General features: G+C 44.5%; 1 long non-coding RNA gene and 1 pseudogene across 3 annotated transcripts; one reads left to right on the top strand and one right to left on the bottom strand.

Moving 5' to 3' along the window:
• Positions 1–140: 140 nt before the first annotated feature.
• LOC308419630 (small ribosomal subunit protein eS7-like) lies at positions 141–3739 on the top strand (annotated as a pseudogene). The gene is made up of 2 exons: positions 141–161; positions 3220–3739. The product of its transcript is annotated as a small ribosomal subunit protein eS7-like (transcript).
• Positions 3740–9683: 5944 nt separating this feature from the next.
• LOC308419768 lies at positions 9684–20710 on the bottom strand. 2 transcript variants are annotated; one of them, XR_013975003.1, is made up of 3 exons: positions 19597–20710; positions 19200–19352; positions 9684–10318 (listed from the first exon to the last, which is right to left on the bottom strand). It is a non-coding gene; the product is annotated as an uncharacterized lncRNA (long non-coding RNA). The 2 variants fall into 2 exon arrangements; XR_013975004.1 differs by lacking the exon at positions 9684–10318 and adding an exon at positions 15437–16628.
• Positions 20711–20797: the final 87 nt, after the last annotated feature.

The following is a 20797-nucleotide window of genomic DNA, read 5'->3' as shown; positions in this document are numbered from 1 at the left end:
AACCCTCAAGCACATAAAATAATAAAGTATAGACATTAAAATTAAGAAATGCTAGCCATGAGCTTTCTGCAGCTGCTGGCAATGCCCTTTCTACTTTATCTGTGAATTAACTAAGTTCTTTCCGCCAATGGCATCACGCGATGAATATTCCTTGGGACTGGGTAAGTTAGCACCCGGGTCATCTAAGCTGTAGCCCATGTCAACATTTCCATTTTAAGGCAGAATGAGATTGTACTTGCTTGAGGGAGATGCGTGATGTAACAAGCTTCCTTTTAAAAATTACGCATCTCACACTTGCTCCTCTCTGGGCTCAGGGATCTCTGTGGCACGGTGGGGGGAGAGGCTGAAGAAGCTGAGACAGTGTTTTGCAGGCACAGCAGGGCAACTGCACACACCTTCTCACAGTGTTGTGGCAGCATGCACCCGACTGCCCACACTCAAGACAGACAAGATTCCAACACCAAGAGATGAGGTGGGCACAGGTCCCAGCCCTACTTGAGGGGCTATTGGCAATTGGAGGCTGCTGGGAGGGGGAGAGAAAGTAATTTTTTTAAAGGTGAGGCCCTCGGTAGGTCGTGCACCAGCGGACGTGTGCACCCCTACAGTATGTGCGTTGCATACATTGGAATGGATGAGCTTTTTTTTTTTAAAGGAAGAAAATACAGAGTTGGGTGGGTAGGGTCGGAGGCGGAGCTTAGAGGAGTTGTGGGGCTAATTATGACTCAGATACATTGTATGAAATCTCCAAAGAGTTGATGAAAAGGTTATGTCTCTATGTGCTGCTTCATACCTTATCAAAGCTCTGGGGTGATTACCGTGAGTTCGAGGCCAGCCTGATCAGTAGTGTGAGGCTCTATGTTAAAAAATGATTTTTAAAACTCGGAACATGTTTCTGTGTCATGTTTTAAGTTGTTGGAGCAGTGAGCAGGTATGTCAGGACTCACATGCTTGCAGAGGAGGCTAGAGGCAGCCTTCCGGTTATAGATGCTCCTGGCCCTCTTTACTTTTTCCATTGGGCCATTTTCTGGATTTTCGTTATTTTTATTTTATTGTTTGAGATGAACCTTCAAGACCTTGCCCAAGCTAGTTTTGAGCTTCCTGAGCCCAAGCCATCTATCTGCCTGGGTCAGTCTTCTGAGTAGCTGTGTGACTGTACCTGGCTAGGGAGAAGTTCTTTTAATCTCACTGACAAGACACTGTATCCAGATGCTTTGGCTGGTAAGTGAGGTGGGATGTCTCTGTCTTGCCTGTCCAACAAGATGGTTATGTTTTTATCCAGCTTTGAATGAGATTCTGCAAGGAGGTAGTCAGGAGATAGTTGTTGATCGCCAGTGTGTGCCTGTGACTCTTTCCCTCACTTTCAGTCTAAAACCTGTCTTCTAGGGCTCAGAGTGCCACTCGGCTGTGGAATGAATGGCTGCCTAGCACACCCAACGGCCTGGGCTTCATCCCCAGCTCTCTGTCCTGAGAGAGAAAATCTGAGTTCTAAAATCTCATTTCTCCTCTTAGTAGATCTTTGCTTTTTAGGGAAACCAAGAATAGTACTGGAGATTTACAAAAGCAGGAGGATACTATAGGTGCTTTGAAATAAGAAGTTTTCTACAAATACCATTACTTAGATGTGTGTGTGTGTGTGTGTGTGCGTGTGTTTTGTAATCCTAGAAACCTGAAAGGCTGAGACCTGTGGCTTGTGTGTTTAAGGTCAGCCTGGTTTACATATCCCTGTGCTGCAAGAAAAAAAATATTATGGGACTTCAGGCATGGCTTAGTTAGTTAAGGTTGAGCACTGCTCTCATAACAGGACCTGAATCGGATTCCCAGCACCCATATAAAGTGCCTCACAACCAGCTGTGACTCCAGCGCCAGGGGATATGACATCCTCTTCTGGCCTCTGTGGGCATATGAACTCATCTGTTCATACACACATGCATGTACACATGTTTAATATATACATAATGTATTTATGCATATACTATGTAGACATATGTATCTGAAGGTATAGCTCAATGGTAGATCATATACTTAACATAGGATAGATCCTATCTTGGATCTTCAGTATAGAGATAATATAAAAATATTTACCATTTGCTGGTAGACTGCTGGTGGTTAAAGCACATTTTTTGGTGTTGTTATCTCAAAATATCTTAATGCTCCCAGAGACTCCTTTCTACTTTTTTATATGTCTTCTATAGGAACGGTGCTTAGGATCCCTTTAGTCCACAGCTTCACTTTGACATTGACAATGAACACATCCAGACCTGTGTGTGTGTGACGTCACCAGTTCTCTGCTCCTCCGTGGTCTCCTACCCTCTCAGGACTGTGGTTAGGTTGATCCCACACTTCCGTTCCACTAAGTGATTTCCGTTCTGCTGTGAAGAGATGCCTTCACCCACACAGTTGCTGCGGGAGTTCTCACGGGTTTTCTGTCAACCCACCTCAAGTTATTTATATCACTTTAGCTTTGAAATCTGGTAGTTGCGTCTGTAAACTACTTAAAACAAAACTCACCCAGGGTTTCCCAGAAGAGGCTCTGGATTAGGGCCACCAGTGTGAGAACAGGGGTTCTGGTGCCGCGCTGGCTTCACTTCTACCTCCGAGTTCCCACTTGTGTCTTCACCTTACTTTTATCTGGTCTCGCTTTAAAAATCAGTCCTCATGAAGTCAAACAGTTCTTCCCTGGTTCTTCGTGGTTCAGACAGTATGGCACAATGGTTAAAGGCAGGGACCTGTGAAGCTACACTTTACAAATTCAGCTTTACATTTCTGAGTGATTGTTGCATAACCTGTTGGGTGGCTGGTTTGCCCATTGTTCAGAAACGATGCCCGAGATATCCATCAAAACTAAATAGAAACAAGGGTATTCAAGCATCTCATGAGTAAGGCCAACATCAGGACCACCTTACGGGTTACCAGTGTGCTCTCCCTACATGACCCACAGCTCAGTGGTAGGGCATTTGCCTGACATAAGCAAAGCCCTAGTTTCTATCCTCAGCACAAGAAAAAAAAAAAAAAAAAAAAAAGACAAGAGGAAGGGAAGGAAGCAAAAAGGGCAATTAACCCTACCTGAAGGGCACATAGATGAGAGAGTAGTCAAATCTGCCTTACAAGGACATTGTCTTCCTCTGGGAGCTACCAAAGCTTTTACCAGGTAAGATACTGGACCTCACCTACTTACGCTGTCCGTGAGCTGTTCTCGCGAGAATCATTCCTTTTCCTAAGCCGAGCTTGAGCGCCAAGATTGCGAAACCCAATGGCGAGAAGCCGGACGAGTTCGAGTCTGGCATCTCTCAGGCGCTGCTCGAGCTGGAGATGAACTCAAGGCACAGCTGCGGGAACTCAACATCACCGTGGCCAAGGAAATTGAACTTGGTGGTGGTCGCAAGGCTATCGTAATTTTTGAAACTGAAATCTTTCCAGAAAATCCAAGTCCGGCTAGTTCGTGATTAGGAGAAAAAGTTCAGTGGGAAGCACGTTGTCTTCCTTGCTCAGAGGAGGATTCTGCCCAAGCCAATCCGGAAAAGCTGTTCGGAAAAATAAGCCAAAGCTCCCCAGAAGCCGCACCCTGACGGCAGTGCAGGACGCCATCCTTGAGGACTTGGTCCTCCCAAGTGAATTGTGGGTAAGAGGATCCGTGGGAACCTGGAGGGCACAGCAGAACAAGGTGGAAACTTTTTCTGGTGTATACAAGAAGCTCACAAGCAAGGATGTTAAGTTTGAATTCCCAGAGTTTCAGTTGTAAAAAAAGATGACTAAATAAAGTGTCATTCATAGTTTAAAAAAAAAAGATACCGGACCTCACGGCACTCACCGCTTGTACAGTTATGAAGTCTATATATACATAGCTAGCGTCATCACTATGCTGTTCTTGAATATATAGTTTAGGGAAGCCTAATGCAGCATATGGCTGTGCTTACATTAATTGTGATTGTTTTGTATTCTGAGTAACAGTGTGTCAGAAAGAAGTGGGCAAGTTATTGCATGTAGACAGATCAGCACAGTGAAAACATGGAACGGACAGGTTTAGTGGGTTTGTAGGGCAGACAGTTCAGTCCTGGTGTTTGAGGCGACTGCAAATAGGACTAGGAATGGCGTAGTGCTCTAGAATCGGTGTGGAAAGCCTTAGAGGGTCTGCTGCAACTCCAGACTTTATTCTGAGGCACCAGGGATACATTCAAAGTTTTAAAGCAGGGGCGATCAATCTGTATTTTAGAGGGATCTATGGTACCAGCATCAGGGCAGACTGTAAAAAGAGATGTTGGAGGCTTCCATTAGATATTCTGTGAGTGGAAAGAGGAAGGCCTGATACTGAAGCGAAAACTCAGTCTTGTTATTTGGATTAAGAGAGTGGAAAGAGTTGGAAATCACCAGGTTTCTGTGTTGGGCTTGAACACCGTACAAAGAAGCCAAAATAGGAGAGAGAAGAAGAGTATCAGGTAGTGGGAAGGAGGGGCTATTGAAACAATTCTGAGCATTTTTAGTTTCAGGAGCCAACCTTTCCCAGGAAGAGCCACTGCATTAGCTGTAAGATCAAGAGAATTTGGAGTCAGAAAAAGACTTTGAGGGGAGATCCTTGGAGCCATTTGATCAGCTAAGAGACACGGAGAGATGGCATAGCAGAGAAGAGAAACAAGGTTGGAAATTGAGGTTCTGTGGTGATTCGAATGAGAATGGTCCCTATAGGCTTGTATATTTGAGTTCTTGGTCCCCAGCTTCTGAAACTGTTTGGGAAGGATTAGAAGGTGTGGCCTTGTTGGAGGAGGTGTGTCACTGGGCGTGGGTGTTGAGGTCTCTAAAGTCCATGCCAGGCCCAGGCTCTGTCTCTCTCTACCTGAAAAGTGTGGATTCAGTGTAAGCTCTCAGCTACTGCTCCAGCGCTATGCCTGCTTGCCTGGCCCCATGCTCCAGCTTTGATGGCCATGAACTTACCCTCCAAACGGAAAACATGCCCCCATTTAAATGCTTCTTTTGTAAGTTGCCTTCTCAGTGTTCAACACCCTTTTCTCTCTTAGAAAAATTATCTACATCTATCAGGCCCTTGCAAGAGGAGATGACACAATTTCTGACGTCCTCTGTGTTCTGTCTGGCGCTGTAAGAAGTAAACTGGCATTCTTGGATTCAGGAGTGTTTCCCTGGGAGCTGAGCGATTTGTAGCTGTAAGTATGGGTGCCTTTGTAGAATCAGCTCACCTGGGTGTTCATCAGCAGGCCCTGAAATGTCTGCACAAGTCCTTAGGCACAGGGGACAGCACAACACAGAGCAAAGGAAATGCGTGCCTAAGCAGCCAACAGTGGCAGTTGTGAAATGCTGTCATGGTTCAAGAGGATGCTGGGATGCTAATGGTCTAGGTAGTTTCCAGAGGTGACAGAGGAAGGGAACTGCTGGCAGGGCGGGTGACGCAAGGCTTGAACACTGTATTGAACTCAGCTCTTCAGGCTTTCGTGGTGGCACTCTTTTCCCCTCCGAGCCAACTCGCTACACATAAGCTGCTGGAAAATCTGTCTCCTTTTAGAACACATTCGGAGCCTGACTGCATCTCAGCCCCTCCACAGCTAACCACTGGCACAAGCCACTACAACTTCTGGTCTGTTCTGCTCCACAGGCCTCCTCCTTGGACAGCTAATGCATCTGTGCGGTGCCTATCTGCCTTCAACAGCAGCTCGACAGCCAGATGGCGCCTCGTGGTGTACATCAGATCGTGTCACCCTGTTAAGACCCTGTCGTGACTGCTTAAATGACTGACGAGTCTGTTGCGGCCTCGGGGTGCTGACACCCCTGCACCTGTTCCTCTCGGACCTCGTCTCCAGGGCTGTCCCTTACACAGCCCTGTCACACTGGCCTCACGCTGCGCCCTCCTGTTTCAAGGTCTCGGCTGTGCTCTGCCAAGACGGCTCTTGGCCCAGGGGCTGTAGGGTAATATTTGCTCACATGCCATCTTTTTGCCTCACTGCTGAAACTTGCGCCTGTCCCTTCTTACCATTTCCACCACCTACCTCAGTCACCTTCTCCTACGGGAAGGGTGACCTCTACTTCCCATGGAAGGCTGTTTAATGCTTCGTCACACAGCTACATTGGGCTTCCTTCCTTCCTTCCAGAGAATTCAACATCCTGGCTTGGGACTCACACAGGTCCAGAAATAGACCTGCTTCTAGCCAGTGGCTTTCGTGGCAAATGTTCCACAGTGTCTGCGAGGCTGAATGGAAGAGGCCGTTTCTCAAGTGGGACTTTCATTAGATAGACTTATGTCTCGCCACTTAAGGGGATCCATCATGTGTGTTATGCAAAGTTGACTCTTTAGGATGTGACAACATCTATTAAACAGAACTAATTGTTCTCTTCTATTTTATAATCTTATGTATTGCCTCCCTGACTTGGATATGATAACTTTTGAAAACTGCATAAGGCTGCTTATGACCATATATATACAATATATATATATTTTTTTTCATTTTCTGCTAAATTTTTTTCATGCCCTGAAAGATCGAAATTAGCAAAATCAAAGTAACCTTTCTAGACATGTACATTAAATTCTTAACCTTCCCATTTTGTGGCTAAGCACCTGGAGGTTTGGGACCTGCCTGAAGTCACTCTGTTGGTGGACTATGAGTTAGTACTGGTCATCAGAAGGTCCTGAAGGCCAGTGGATCAATGATCCACTTCAAAATGGGTTTGGGCTAGTGTGCAGCTAGCTAGTTTATATTTATTTACTAGCTGGCACTAGCTAATAAAGTTGGGGCAAACAAGACCAAGCCACAGTCTCTTACATACGGAATGAGATTTAATTTGAAAATATGTAGAACCCATTTCTATAAAGCTTTGGAAATTCACCCTCTGGCGTTAACATTAAGAATTATTAATTACCGCCCAGGTTTCCCATGTGCATATGGGTCTATTTTGTAGGATCTAATGTGGAAATGTTGGACTAAGTGCCTCAAATATATTCTTACAAAATGCCAATGGTAGGTTTTAAAATCTTTTAACCTTAAGAAACAAGTGTGGGACTATGTTAATTAAATCGATGTAGCCATTCCATAATGTCTACATATTTTGTAACATGTTGTATACCATAAATATGTATTCTTTTTGAATATTTAAAATGTTAATTACATTTTTTTTAAATGAGGAGGCTAAATGTTCAGCACATAAAGAAACAGTGTAACCCTTGTTAGGTGAAACTGTTTTGGGATGCAGAAGGGTAATTGTAGTAGCCAAGTCAGGGCCGCTCAGTCACTTGTGAGGCTGGGGACTTCAGAAGAGACTTGGTCATCTTCCCTGTTATCTCCAAGACATTACCAGTGCCGGGGACTAATGACTTTTTTCTTTTTCCACTTACAGTTCTCAGTGGTTGAAAAAAGGAAGTCAAGTGTTCCCATGTTTGTTGACATACAGACTTACTTTAGGCCAGGAATAAATTAACCATAAACTCAGGTTGAGAATCTGGACCAGTGCGGAACTGAGAACACATGATTTTTTTATCTGTCATCTGTGCTAGGAATTCATTTAAAGTAATTGCAGAGAATTTGCAACGGTTTATACAGCATTTGAAATCCTAGACTTCTACTCCCAGGAGATCAGGGTCAGACTGTTTATGTCTCTCATCAGTTGAGTTAGAGTCCCTTTATTATTTTAAATGGTCCCTCCATCCTGCCCTATTTTCTAAAAACCAGCTTTCACCAAGAGCGTGGAACAGCAGCAGCAATTAGACATTAGCAAAGGATGAATTTTTAAGCTAGTCCCTTATCTTTCAAGGTACACAGATTTTTAGAAGCTGCTTTGGATTTTCGGGGGGTGAGAGGGGGAGGGTGTAGGGATGTAGGATGAACATACTCAGACTTACCCAGAATCAAAGGGAAGGCACGCTCTATTTCTATCTCACAATTTGCTGTCCCAGAGCGTTGGCTGGTTGGAATGGAGTCTATGCGTGCCCTGTTGGCAGGGATTTGGAATCAATTTACAGTGTGTTAGATGATAACACATGTTCTGTATCAGGGGGCAGGGAATGTCCGGGGCTGTAACTCTGTCTCCCCATTAGCACAAAGTAAAGCTGGAGAAGTGCCTTAAAACTCTAGGCTCAGTGTGTGTGTGTGTGTGTGTGTGTGTGTGTGTGTGTGTGTGTGTGTTCGAATTTATAAATGCAGCACAAAACATAGCCCCGGGATCAAAGCCATAAATTGAGGTCATCGAAAAAGATAAAGATAAAAAGCCACCTCTGTTGGACAGATCTTCTGCTATTTGGTGGAGATGCTACTTTCTGTGAACTAGAAATACAGCTGTATGCACATTGCCATCTGCGCTTAGTGTTACGATGTTTAACGGCAGCTGGAGAATGCATCTGAGACTCAGTGGTGGGGAGAAGGAACTCAGTGGAAAGCGTCCGTTTTAATAAGGTACAGAAGTACGTGTACAGAATTCAGACAGTGTAAGTTGAAAGCTGATACCCCCGAGGCACGAGGTAGAAGCTGACTCTTGGCTCTAGAAGCTAAACAATCAAGTAACGTGTAAGCGCTTGTAAGTGCAAGCATGAGGCAGGCGTCATTCAGAAGCCTTTGTGAAACCAAATGGTGAGGCTCAGCCAAAAGATGAAATGCTGTTCTTCAGAAGATGAAATTTGAACATTGAAATGATCAGAAGTTATTTAAATCCCAAGAACTGTCATGTTCTGGACCCTTGTAAAGAATGTCTTATTGCTTTTACTTTACTTGTATGCTGTGTATGTATGTACACACACACACACACATACACACACACACACACACACACACACACTGATGATGGTCCTGAGTGAATGAATGTCAGTGGTCACATGATTTTAAATATTTAGACTAGGTCCTGAGTTCAATTCCCAGCAACCACATGGTGGCTCTCAACCATCTGTAATGAAATCTGATACCCTCTTCTGGTGTGTCTGAAGACAGTGATGGTGTACTCATAACATAACATAAAATAACTAACTAAATAAGTAAATCTTTAAAAAATATTCAGGAAAAAATATTCAGACTATAAAATCATTGCACAAATCATAATTGATGGTGTTTTTAGAACATTTGGCTAATTGATGACATGACTGACAAGTATGTCTGAATTATCACCAAAATTTTGCCAGAAATAATCTGATTAAATAAATGGTCAAGAATAAAGGCACAGCTTCAGTTAGAGGAAAGACTATCGTATCGTGGCTTGTTTGAGTTTAGAAGTATAAGAATCTGGGAAATGAGCCAGGCTTAGGCTGAGGCAAGAAGACTACTTGAGCCTAAGACTCTGATGTCAGCATGGGCGACATCGCAAACCCAGTCTTAGAGAATGAAGAAAGAGAGAGTGGGGCTGAAGCACTTGGGGAACCAGTGAAACGCTAGATCCATGGTACTGAGAAAGAAGCCTTGTCTGATGTGTTCAAGGCCCTCGGTTTGATCCCCAGCCCCACAGGAACCGGGTGTAGCCTAGAAGGTGGAGGCAGAAAATGAATTTAAGGCTATCCTTGGCTACCTAATAAGTTTGGAGAAAACTTGGGGTACATGAGACTCTGTCTCAAAAAACAAAACAAAACAAAACAAAACAAAAAAAACAAAAACAACAAAAAAAAAACCCACCAAGGAGTCGATTCCAAGGCAATTGCATTAGGATCTCTTTATTCAAGCTGGAGTGTGGGCCACACCACCATCTCTGACACAGGAGGCGGGGCGGGCAAGCCCAGCTTCAGGCAAACATTTATAGAGGCAAGAAGTGGGTATCTAGCCTGGTGCACATCTGAGTGGGAGGCCATTACGGCCTTTAACATCATTGGCTGGTGCTGGGAACCAAACCATAAACTTGCCTTCTGCTTTCCTCTGATTGGTGGTTGTTAGAAAGTGAAGTGTCAGGGGCAGGCTTGTAACCTGGAGGTGCAGATTTGTTGGGGGAATAGCCTGGAAACTGGTGTTAGACACAGGCTTTTGGGGGTAACCTGGAAACTGACGCTGGGTACCGGCCTGTTAGTTAACTTGAGTTCAACCTTAGGTCAGGTTCTCCAAGATGGAGTCTGAACTCAGAAGATCTGGTCTCTCTCAATATGAGTATATTGTATAAGAACACCGTGGACAATAAGGACAGTCTTATTGTATAAGACTGCTAGCTTTGCAGTCTCATGTAGGGTGACACTCTAGTGTGTTTGTCACCTTTTCACACTGTGACAGAATGTCTGGGAAAATGACTTAAAGGAAGACATAGCTATTTTGGTGGGTGATTTTGGAGGTTTAGAGCCATTGCCCCTGAGCTCTTGTTTGTCAAGAGGCAGCGCACGAGGCAGAGATCGTGTGGCAAAGCAGAGCGATGGCCGCATGGCTTCCTGGAAAGCAGAGACACACAATGAGGGACTGATCCTGACAACTAGGTCCCATCTCCCAAGTGTCCACCTTAGTCTTTGGAATTATGATCCCATCAATGAACTAATCTGTACACAAGATCCAATGATTTCCCCCGAGCCCCACCTCTGGACAGTGCTTCACTGGGGACCACGCCTTGAACATACTGCCTTTGTGGGGTTAGACCATAACACCTTCTTCATCTTAGGAACAAGCATTCTAAAGCATTTCTCTCAGCAGTGTGCTTCTACACATCTTACTCTATCAAGCCCTAACTACCTACTCCCTTTGTTCTAAGACATGGGCTTTTCCTCGAGAGGTGGCCAGACATATCCAATTTTAATATAGGAGCATCATTTTTTCCCCAGAGACCTGGCTTTATTACATAAATTCCCCTGGACAACGAGGGCCATTCTAGCCATTCCCTGTCCAGAACCTGTTCCTCGTGAATTGCCAACCCGAACCCGTGCACCAATTTGCTGTTATAGAGATGCCTAGACCGATTTGCTCTTTAGAGGAGCAAAGAGATCCAGTCATGCTCCTCCTCCACTTACGCCTCCCACACCTTGTTCACTCTCTTCCCGAGGACCCCACTCCCCAGCCTTCCAGTTTATCCCCCTCAAGCATGCAAGATATATCCCTTTGCAAAGGGGGGGGGATTATATGGTATGAGTGTGTGTGTGTGTGTGTGTACATGCATGCACATGGTTGCATGTACACAAATGCACACCTGTGGAAGTCAGAGGACAATTTGCTGAGGTCAGTTCTTGTACTACATGAGTGCTGGGATTCAAACTCAGGCCCTCAGGCTTGGCATCGAGTGCCTTTACCTTGCGGTATCTCACTGAGCCTCCTGCAAATGAGAATCCTTAGACCATTTGGTAGGGCTAAGAACACAGACATACTTGGGGGCTTCCTTAAGTTTTTGAGTAGTGGTTTGTGTTCAAACAAACACCCTTACCCATGTTGATCCTGCCAGTCATCCTCCCAGATGGAGCCCCATCTCCTTTCTGTCCAAAGTCAGACCTCTTCCTCCTTCACATTTTTCCAGTCGGAAGTTCCTTTCATTAGCACTTCCTCCAGCCTCTTCCTGTTTGCAGTATTAAAATGTATGCCCATGTGCAATCTATATTTGCCATTGGATACTTTCTCCCTGAGGCTGTCAAACTGTTCTCTTGTTTTTTCTGCTTAGGGGCTTTACCTGGCATCTTTCCAGTTTGAGCTCTTATAAATAACACTGCCATAAATAACCTGCAAAATATATTTAATTTGTTTACTCCAAACTTCTAGTAACTGCCACTCTATCAGGGGTATGGCCACTTTTAGGGCTTTTACCCCTTCTTCAGGTTTTCTTCAAGGAAGGGGATTGTCCCAAAATGTCCTTGGTATAGAGGAGTAGAGTTCTTCAAATTCTTCCCTTAAATTTTACAAATAATTCCCTTTTTTTTCTGGTGCTATGAACTTATTTACAGTAACACTGTAGGGGCTGGGGCTGTAGACAGTTGGTATGGGTTACGCCTTGGGGTTCAGTCCCCAGTATCAAAACAAAACAAAGTAAAATGCTACCACAGCTGTCCTGATTTGTATGTTTAAGTCAGGCACTCTATCAATAATAAAATATCAGGGGTAGGGAACGTGAGTCAGTGGGTAAAAGTGCATGCCATGACCCGAGTTTCAGCCCTAGAACCTACATAAAAAGCTGTACTCGGGTTGCACATATCTGTGAACCCAGCAGGAGATTCACCCTGAAGGTGGCCAATCAGCACAGAGACAAGAGACCTCCCAAAAGACTTGCCTCAAAATAATAATACTGATTAATAATAATAATAATAATAATAAATAAAGTAATATCAGTATAAAAACAGCAACAATAATAATGGGGAGAACTGACTCCCCCAAAGCTGTTCTGTGGTCTCCTCATGTACTCCTGCCAACACAGTCTCTCTCTCTCTCTCTCTTTCTCTCTCTCTCTCTCTCTCTCTCTCTCTCTCTCTCTCTCTCTCACACACACACACACACACACACACACGATCAGATAATCTTTAATATATTGTAAAACTTTCAGGATGGGTTGGATAAGTCATTCTACCACATCTGTTGGGAAGACTCAGAAGAAATGGGAGGGGAGGTGTCAGACCCTTAATTGCTATCTAGTAATAATGTTACTGCTGTAATCTGCACACATATCTCCTCATCCACTGATAATCGCCCATGTTTCTTGGCTGTGTATCCATCCACCCTTCAGGTTTCGACCTCAGCACACCACTTCCAGCCTACAGTGCTCACACGGAATGAGCGACCTAGGGAGGTGCAGGGAGCACGCAGCCAGCGAGCATGGGAACCAAAGTTCCCTTAGCCCTAGACAGTGTTCTTTCTCCCACGTCCTGTATTTCCCACTGCTTTCTGTAACTGCAAATGTCTCAGGAATGCAGCTGTGTGATGCCTCCCCTCACAGCCCCCTCCAGCAGCACAGCAGCCCTGGGCTGAGGTTCCCGAGCCAGCTGTTTGTGATTCTATCCCTTGGCTCCCACCCACTGTCTCAAGGACGCTCTTAAGAGCTGGGATCCAGTTTGTGATGCTTCCTACTGTTCCGTCCACGCTACTGTTGGCCTTGGAGTTGCCTCAGGTTATGTCTCTGCACGTCTTGTTTGGCTGCAGTGTTCTTCCCAAGCTGAAAGGGCTGTTTCTCCCCATCAGCAATGGCCTGCCAAGCTGTGAGGACTGAGTCACCAGGAATTTCTTTTCTGTGCAGGAGAAGGCCCTCACTAATCCATTCTGCTGGAAGCACTGAGGGGTGTGTCTCAAAGGGTGTGGGGACAGGTGTCATATTCTGTCCTCCTGTGAGGATGTCCTTCTCAGTAACTGAATGGGAAATTCTATCACATCCCTAAGGGCATACTTTTATTTTCTACACACACACACACACATACACACACAGGCTCGCTCACACAGAGATAGAGGAACAGAGACGGACACAGATAGAGAGACAGAGTTAGGTACAGAGATAGAGACAGTAGACAGGTAAGGAGAGAGAAGGAGGGAGAGGAAGAATACACATGCACCGAATTTAACCTGTTGAAGCAACATGCTCTGGCATATTAGAGTCAAGGTCTAGGTTGCCTGGGTTTGAATCCTAGCTCAGAGAAAGGTTCTCTTGATGTCTACCTAGGTGACCTTTTGGTCCTTTCATTGGCAGGACATTTGTTGTTTTGTTTTATATAGGTATATACTACATGCCCAGCTTGGTTTTTTTTTTTTTTTTAAATATGTTTGTTTGTTTGTTTATGTGGAGGTGAGGAGCTGCCCTGATGCCTAGATTGGTCTCAAATGTCTGGACTGAAATGGCCCTTCCATAGTCTGCTGTAGCTAGAACTACAGGCCTGTGCCTCTGTGCCTGGCTCTTCCTGTTCTTATTAGCCCTGAACAAAGACACTGATTGTAGGAAGAAGGGCAGATGAGCCCTTACCTAAGGGGCTCCTTTCTCAGTCAGAGGGCAGTTGTATATGGCCTTTGGAGACAGAGTAAGATAGCCTTATCCTGGTGAAGGAGACTCTGACTTAAACCTGTGTCAAGTGGAAGATGTGAGGCAGGGTGTCTGTGAAGGCCATAGTTCCTACTGGCCTGTCACTGAAGTTGACTTGGTGACAACCTATTATGAGCCATCATTCCTCTCCTGCAGTGCCCATCCAGATGTTCAAGCTCTGCCTTATTCAGGGTCTCCTGCCTGCCCCCAGATGTGTGTGTGTGTGTGTTTTGCCAAGTGATGCTAAATGGGCTAGCCAGGTATATGGGGGAGGGGAGAGGAACAGACCCTTCTTTATCACTGGCTTCCGAGTGCTGAACCAGCAGGTTGCTATTTGAACTTTATGTGCCAAGCCTAACATGACTGTAATTTGAAGACACGCCAATCCAGGAAGCTGTGAAGTTGCTGTACATGGTAAATTCTGAAGCAGTAAAAACTGATGAATTTTTAACATTCAGGTTTCTGTTTTTCAAGCTCTCAGGTTAGGGCAGAAAACCACTCAGAGCTAGAAGTGGGAAGGACTTAGAGGACATATCATTTTATGACTGTTTTCTATAGGCCATGGAGGCGAAGTGTCTTATAGGCTGTAAAGCATATGCAGAGGTTATTCAGATGGATAAGTCAGATAAATGTCATTGAGCTCTGGGAGGTTAGATTCTGTCAGAATCCTGTCACAGGGATAAGGAAAACCACCAGCACAAAGGTGGACCCCTCATGAACGGGACTGGTGCCTTGTAAAGACTTAAGAGAACTTCTTGCCACGTCTATGATGAGAAGACATAACGAATAGTTAGAATTAGGAGTTGGGCCTTCACAGGACACTGGATCTATGCTAACCTAAGAGCCCTCCTTCTAAAATCGTGGGGAACCAGTCTGTGTCATTTCCAAGTCACCCAAACTAGAGTATTTTGATACAAAAGCCTTAATGGACTAAGACCTGTGTCTGTATTTCTCCATGTATAAAACAGTAGGGACCTATATTCTATGGGGTTATTGGAGGGATGGGATGACAAACGTGCAAAGTATTTAGGGCAGGGCTTTGTCCACCATGAGCATTTCTAACACCATTTCTCAAAGCAGCCGCTGAGTTGCCATTGTTTAAGACAGTGGTTCTCAACCTGTGGGTGGCGCAACTCCTTTGGGGGGGGGTCACATGTCGGACATCCTGCATATCGGATTAAATTGTAATTAATAAATCACAATTTATTCCAGCAGCAAAAATTACAGTGCCAAGTAGCAATGAAATAACTTTGTGGGTTGGGGGTCACCAACACGAGGAACTGTATTAAATGGTGGCAGCATTAGGAAGATTGAGGACAACGGCTTTAAGATGTGAATGGTGGCAGAGTTGAAAAAGTAGCTAGCATTTCTGCTTCCCAGTAGGGCTAGGTATTACATTGTTGTTTATGCAGGATCTTAAGTAATGGTTTCCCCGCGACCATGTAACCAAGGCACTGATTCCGGTTCTTTGGTTTTTTTATTTTTATTTTTTGCTGCTCTTGGACAGTTTATCCTTTTGAACAATGAGGGAGAAAAACAAGTAAGGATAGGATCTGTACATTTTGATTCCCCAAGCAGACCACTCCAGTCCCAAAGTGCAACTCATTAAGTTAATGTATTTTCTCCCTTAGAGGTTTATATAGATAACTGTCTTGATAGGCCAGGAGTCAGCATGCACGAAGGTCCTGTTATGGTTTGTATATGCTTGGCCCAGGGAGTGGCACTGTGGGTCTGGAAGTCAGTATTCTGCTAGTGGCCTTCAGATGAAACTGTAGAACTCTCAGCTTTGCCTGCACCATGCCTGCCTGGATGCTGCCATGTCCCAGCCTTGATGATAATGGACTGAACCGCTGAACCTGTAAGCCAGCCCCAATTAAATGTTTTCCTTTATAGGAGTTGCCTTGGTCATGGTGTCTGTTCACAGCAGTAAAACCCTAACTAAGACAGGCTCATACAAGGGCAAGGTCTGTATGCTTAGATGTATGGAGACTCAAAAGAAATATATGGCAGATTTTACAGAGTTTCATATTGCCTTTAATTTATCACTATAATGGCATGTGGGTAGGCCATTTTATACTTAGTTGAGGCTCATTTCCATAAGCTTCACAACTATAGCTGGGCCTTTATAGAGTCTTAAAAAAATCACTACAAATACCTTATATCAAATAGAATTAAAAGCTGATCTAATAAAAGGTTTCTAATTTATATTCTTGTCAAGAGACAGGATGGTGAGATGAGGTAGCGTTTCACAAGGGTTAGCTGTGCCACCTTCTAGCCTTAGTTTCTAAATAACATCAGGGTCTTGATAGTTCTGTCGTCTTCTTAGGAAGTGGATAGTCATGTTGGTACCATGAGTTTCCAATGACAGATTAGAAAGAGGAACTTCTCTTTCAGGACATAGCTCCTGGCCATGTGGTTTGGCCTTTACTCGGTGAGTCTGTAGAATGAGATGCTCTCCTTGCTTCAGACATCCTTGAACTGGGGCTTAGCATGGTTAACTCCAGCTCCTCTGCCTTGGCCACTCCATGTCCAAGCTAACACAACAGCACTACCTAAGTGATGGATCACAAGAGCCCGATGTGACGATCATAGGGATTTCAGCAGGGAAAACAGAGTAAGGCCTGCTGTGATGGCTCCTCAGGTAAAGGCACTTGCTTCCAAGCCCGAGAACCTGTGATTGTTTCCCAGCCTTCCACGTGCTGGGAAGAGAAGTGGTTCCTGGATCTCTGTGAGTGTGAGGGTCAGGCTTGTCCAAACAGCCAGTTCCAGGACTGCCAGGCATAAAATAAGATAAAGAAATATAATAAAAAGAAATTTAAAAGAAGGGCTCAAAGATGGGTTTAGTTCTGGTGGGCGTGAAGAACGTGAGGACCAGTGAGCTGACGAGTACTGGTTATTGGAAGGGCCAGGCCCAGCAGAAGGTGGGCGTGGGTAGCTCTCTTATAGTTCTCAATGAACAGTTTTACTCCAATGTAAATTCTGTTTCTGCTACAGAAAGCTACTGGAGAGCTTCATGCACAACCGGGGCTCTATTTTCAAATGGCCATTCTGAATTCAGTACAACTTCGATGTAAGGAGCAAAGAGGCAGAGAGGCTGGTACAAGGACACAGAGGCACCTGTGTGAGAGGCTGGGGAGCAGGCTCTGTGGTAACAGGGATGATGGAAAGGCAAGCTATGGGAAATATTCTGGAAGTGGACACATTATGTTTTTTTTTTTTTTTTGATAAATGTAAAGGGTAAAGGAAAAAAGAATTAAATATGACTCCTGGCTTTTGGCTCAAGGAACTAGGGAGATGATGGTACCATACTTGAACTTAAGACTTGGAAGTAATAAAGTTTGTGTAGATGGAATTAAGAATTTGAGACATTGTCACATTTGAGATGCTTGTAATACAGTGGGTTATTAATGACAAGCAGGCAGCTGTGTAAAGAGTGGAACTTCCAGATGTGCTAAAAAATTGGGACTCATATTCTTAAAGATAATATAGTACCATTCTTAAAGATAATATAGTACCATTCTTAAAGATAATATAGTACCAAAGGGCTACATGAGACCATTCAGAGAGGGTCCGGAGGGTGCAGAGGAGTCTCTTGCTTAAAGGCTAGGCATGGGAGGAAGAGGGAGCCAAGAAAATGCACATGTCTTAGCTTGTTTTACACTGCTATCACAGAATACTACAGTCTGGGTCATTTCTAAGGAAAGAAATGTATTCCTAAGGGCTGGAGAGATGGCTCAGAGGTTAAGAACACTAACTGCTCTTCCAGAGGTCCTGAGTTCAATTCCCAGCAACCACATGGTGGCTCACAACCATCTGTAATGGGGTCTGACGTCCTCTCTTCTGGTGCTCCTGAAGACAGCTACAATGTACTCATATACATAAAATAAATTCGTTTTAAAAAAATTAAAAAACAAAAAGAAATGTATTCCTAACAATTCAGAACCCGGGAAATCTAATATACCTAGTTTGAACATGCGGTGAGAGCCTTCTTTCAGGGCAGAGAATTCTTAATAATTGTAGACACTGGAGGCTTTGGGAGATAAGATGGGGTGAGATTATATCAAGTAGCTACCAAGGTAGCTCAGCAGGTAAGGGCAATTACCTCTAACCATGATGACCCACAGTTCAAGTCCTGGAACCCACATGGTGAAAAGAATGACCCCATGGGTTATCCCTTAACTTCCACACACACACTCACACTGATATACACAATAAATAAATGTAAAAAAAAAAAGTTGTAGCAAAAAGAGTGCCTTTGAGTCAAGCCAGCAGTTTGCATCTCAGGAATATAGATTTCTACCCAGCTTGTGGGAATTTCCTTCTTGTCAGAGCTGAAGCTTAGATCCCCAGTGGCTTAGTGAAACTCTTGGTCTTGTTTCATTGGGGTGAGGCCTAAAACTGATGGGGGGGGTCAGCAGAAAGCTGCTACTTGTGTAGGAATTATCCCAATGGTTGAGTGATAAATGGTATGTAAATATATAGGTAATGCATGCATTTGAAGTATTAGTGTCAAATTTAACATTTCACAGGTGTGCCACACCTCTACAATGAGAATAAATTATAATGATTTCTAGTGTGTATTGAGAACCTAAAGCCAGATGTTTAGCCTGCTTTATCTCATCTCATCCTCACAGCACTTCCTGTGATTTAGTCTAATCTTCTCTAGATTAGGGTTGTTGGGTTTACCACTTGAGTCAGTTTTATGTAGGCTGTTGTCTAGATATAATTTGTGTATAGACTTACTTTTCATCTGAACTCTAAAAAAAGTTAAAAGACATTGTTGACATCATAGATATTTTAAAATAAGAATTAATATTTCATTGAGGTTTTGCGGTGCTGAGGATTAAAGCCAGGGTCTTGTGAATGGGGAAAGGGGCTGCTCTACTGAGCTACATCCTCTGTCTTTTTTTCCCTTTTTCATTTTGAGGCAAAGTCTCATCAGGTTGTCTAGGTGGTCTTTGTATGAACTCTGTTGCCAGCAGGATGGCCTTGAGGGCTTTCTAATCTCCTGCCTCAGCATTTCTAGAAACCAGAGATTATAGGCCTGGGCCAGTAGGCAGGGAGAGGTGAGGGTGAGGTTTTTGTTAATGTGTCTTGCTTTTTGTTTTTAGCTAACGATAGAGATTTAACAACAACAATAATAAGGAGACGTTAAAAAAAATAAAGCTTTTCCCTCAGTTTCTCAGCTGTAACAGTCTGCGGCTCTACCACTGACGAGGGGGCAGTAGAAACGCAGCACAAACACATAGGCGTTATCTTAGGAGAACAATTTTACTTCGAAACATGGATGCTGCTTAATGGGCCATACCTTCCTGTCGCTCATGAGTCAGCATGAAACATACCTCCGGAGAAGGCTGAGTGGGTCAGATTTATCTCAGAAGACAGCTGTGTGATCCTGGATCCTTCTCCAACCTCATGGCATTGCAGATACATGCTTCTGGCTTGGTGAACAACGGTCGGGCTCAAAGTGGAAGTAGCAGGCTGCCCTGGAAAACCTTTGGTAGAATAAATGAGAGACTCAACTGAGGCCTATGGGTATATTCCTCAGTCTTTTAAGTAATTCTCATTGATAGTGTGACTCGTTTTTTAATATGGCATTTTATTAGTAAAAAGGTAAATGACTTTAAAAATTGGTGAAGTTTTGCATCATGACTTTTAAATTAAACCTGTCAATATAATTAACATTAAAATTAGCATATATTAACGTAATAAATAGTAAGGGAAAACTGAAACACCTACTGTGGGCTATTGGTTTTGTGGCATTGTGACTTGAACCATGTGCTAACCAGGGTACCTTCGGCCCAGTACATAGTCTTCTATTTTTCTGAGACCTTTGAACGCAGTGAGGGAATTTCAGCATTCGAGGGGCAAATAGAAACCCAGAGAAGTGAAATGAAGAGGAAAAAAAGGGTCCGATAGGATAGGACAGGGCATCCTTGCTAGGGATGTACCCAGGCAGTCTAGAAAAACCAGGCAATCCAGGAGAAAAAGTAAGAAGTAATTGGAGCTGCTCAGGTTGGGCAAAGCAAAGTGACATTTTCATGTGGTCATTACCAAGTGTTAAATATGACAAAGAAATCAGGTGGTTTAACCTCATTTAGAGATGTCCAGCATCTGACCTGCTATGTGACTACGTTTTTTCCCACAGTCCAGACTAGAAGGATCCAGAAGCAATTAAACAGAAGATCAATGTAAGCAGATAGCTGTACACTATCACTTCCTGGAGCCCACACTCTCTCGAGTTTCACACGAGCTACGTTTGCTGCACACAGCAAATCAACTTCAAAAACAGAGGCAGAAAATACATTTCCAAGTATGACTTCCACTACTTATTAATGTTAGAAACGGGCTGGCGAGCTTGCCCTCCACTTCAACTACGTTTAGTAAGTGGCAGGCTCACTTCTGCAGTCTGATTCTGCAGGTACATCTGCAGGGTACCACGAAGCTCTCCCACCTGTCAGGACTTGGACAGTCTCCACAGAGGGCGCTGAGCGCATTACCGCCACGCGGCGCTGAGGTCAGCCTCTCGGGTGTTGGGAGAGCTTTTTATTCTAAATTACAGACCTCGCAGCCACCGGAAATCCTCGCTGCCTAACTGGCAGTGGCTACGCGGCTGCACTCGCGTTTCCTGACAACCACAGCAATATTTCCACTAATATCCTGTTCAAGGCCAAGCGCTGGGGCCACGATTCATTCCCAGGACCCCTCCCCCCGGGGCTACGGTCCCCACCGAGGCCCGGGTGTCATCGACAAAGAGAACCTCGTGAAAGTTCACAAGAACACCCTCTCCCCGTGAACCGCGGGTCCCAGCTTCTCCCCCAACCCCCCAGACTCAAGCTGCTGGGGGCCCTCGGGCACGTGCTGAGCGCCGTGAGCGTTCGCATTGTCCTCGTCCCACCGCTCCCCGCCGCGTTCCATCCCCTTCTATCGGCGGAGCACA

Source organism: Micromys minutus (genome assembly GCF_963924665.1).
Source record: "Micromys minutus genome assembly, chromosome: 4".
Classification (NCBI taxonomy): domain Eukaryota; kingdom Metazoa; phylum Chordata; class Mammalia; order Rodentia; family Muridae; genus Micromys; species Micromys minutus.
This window is presented reverse-complemented; position numbering and strand designations above follow the sequence as displayed.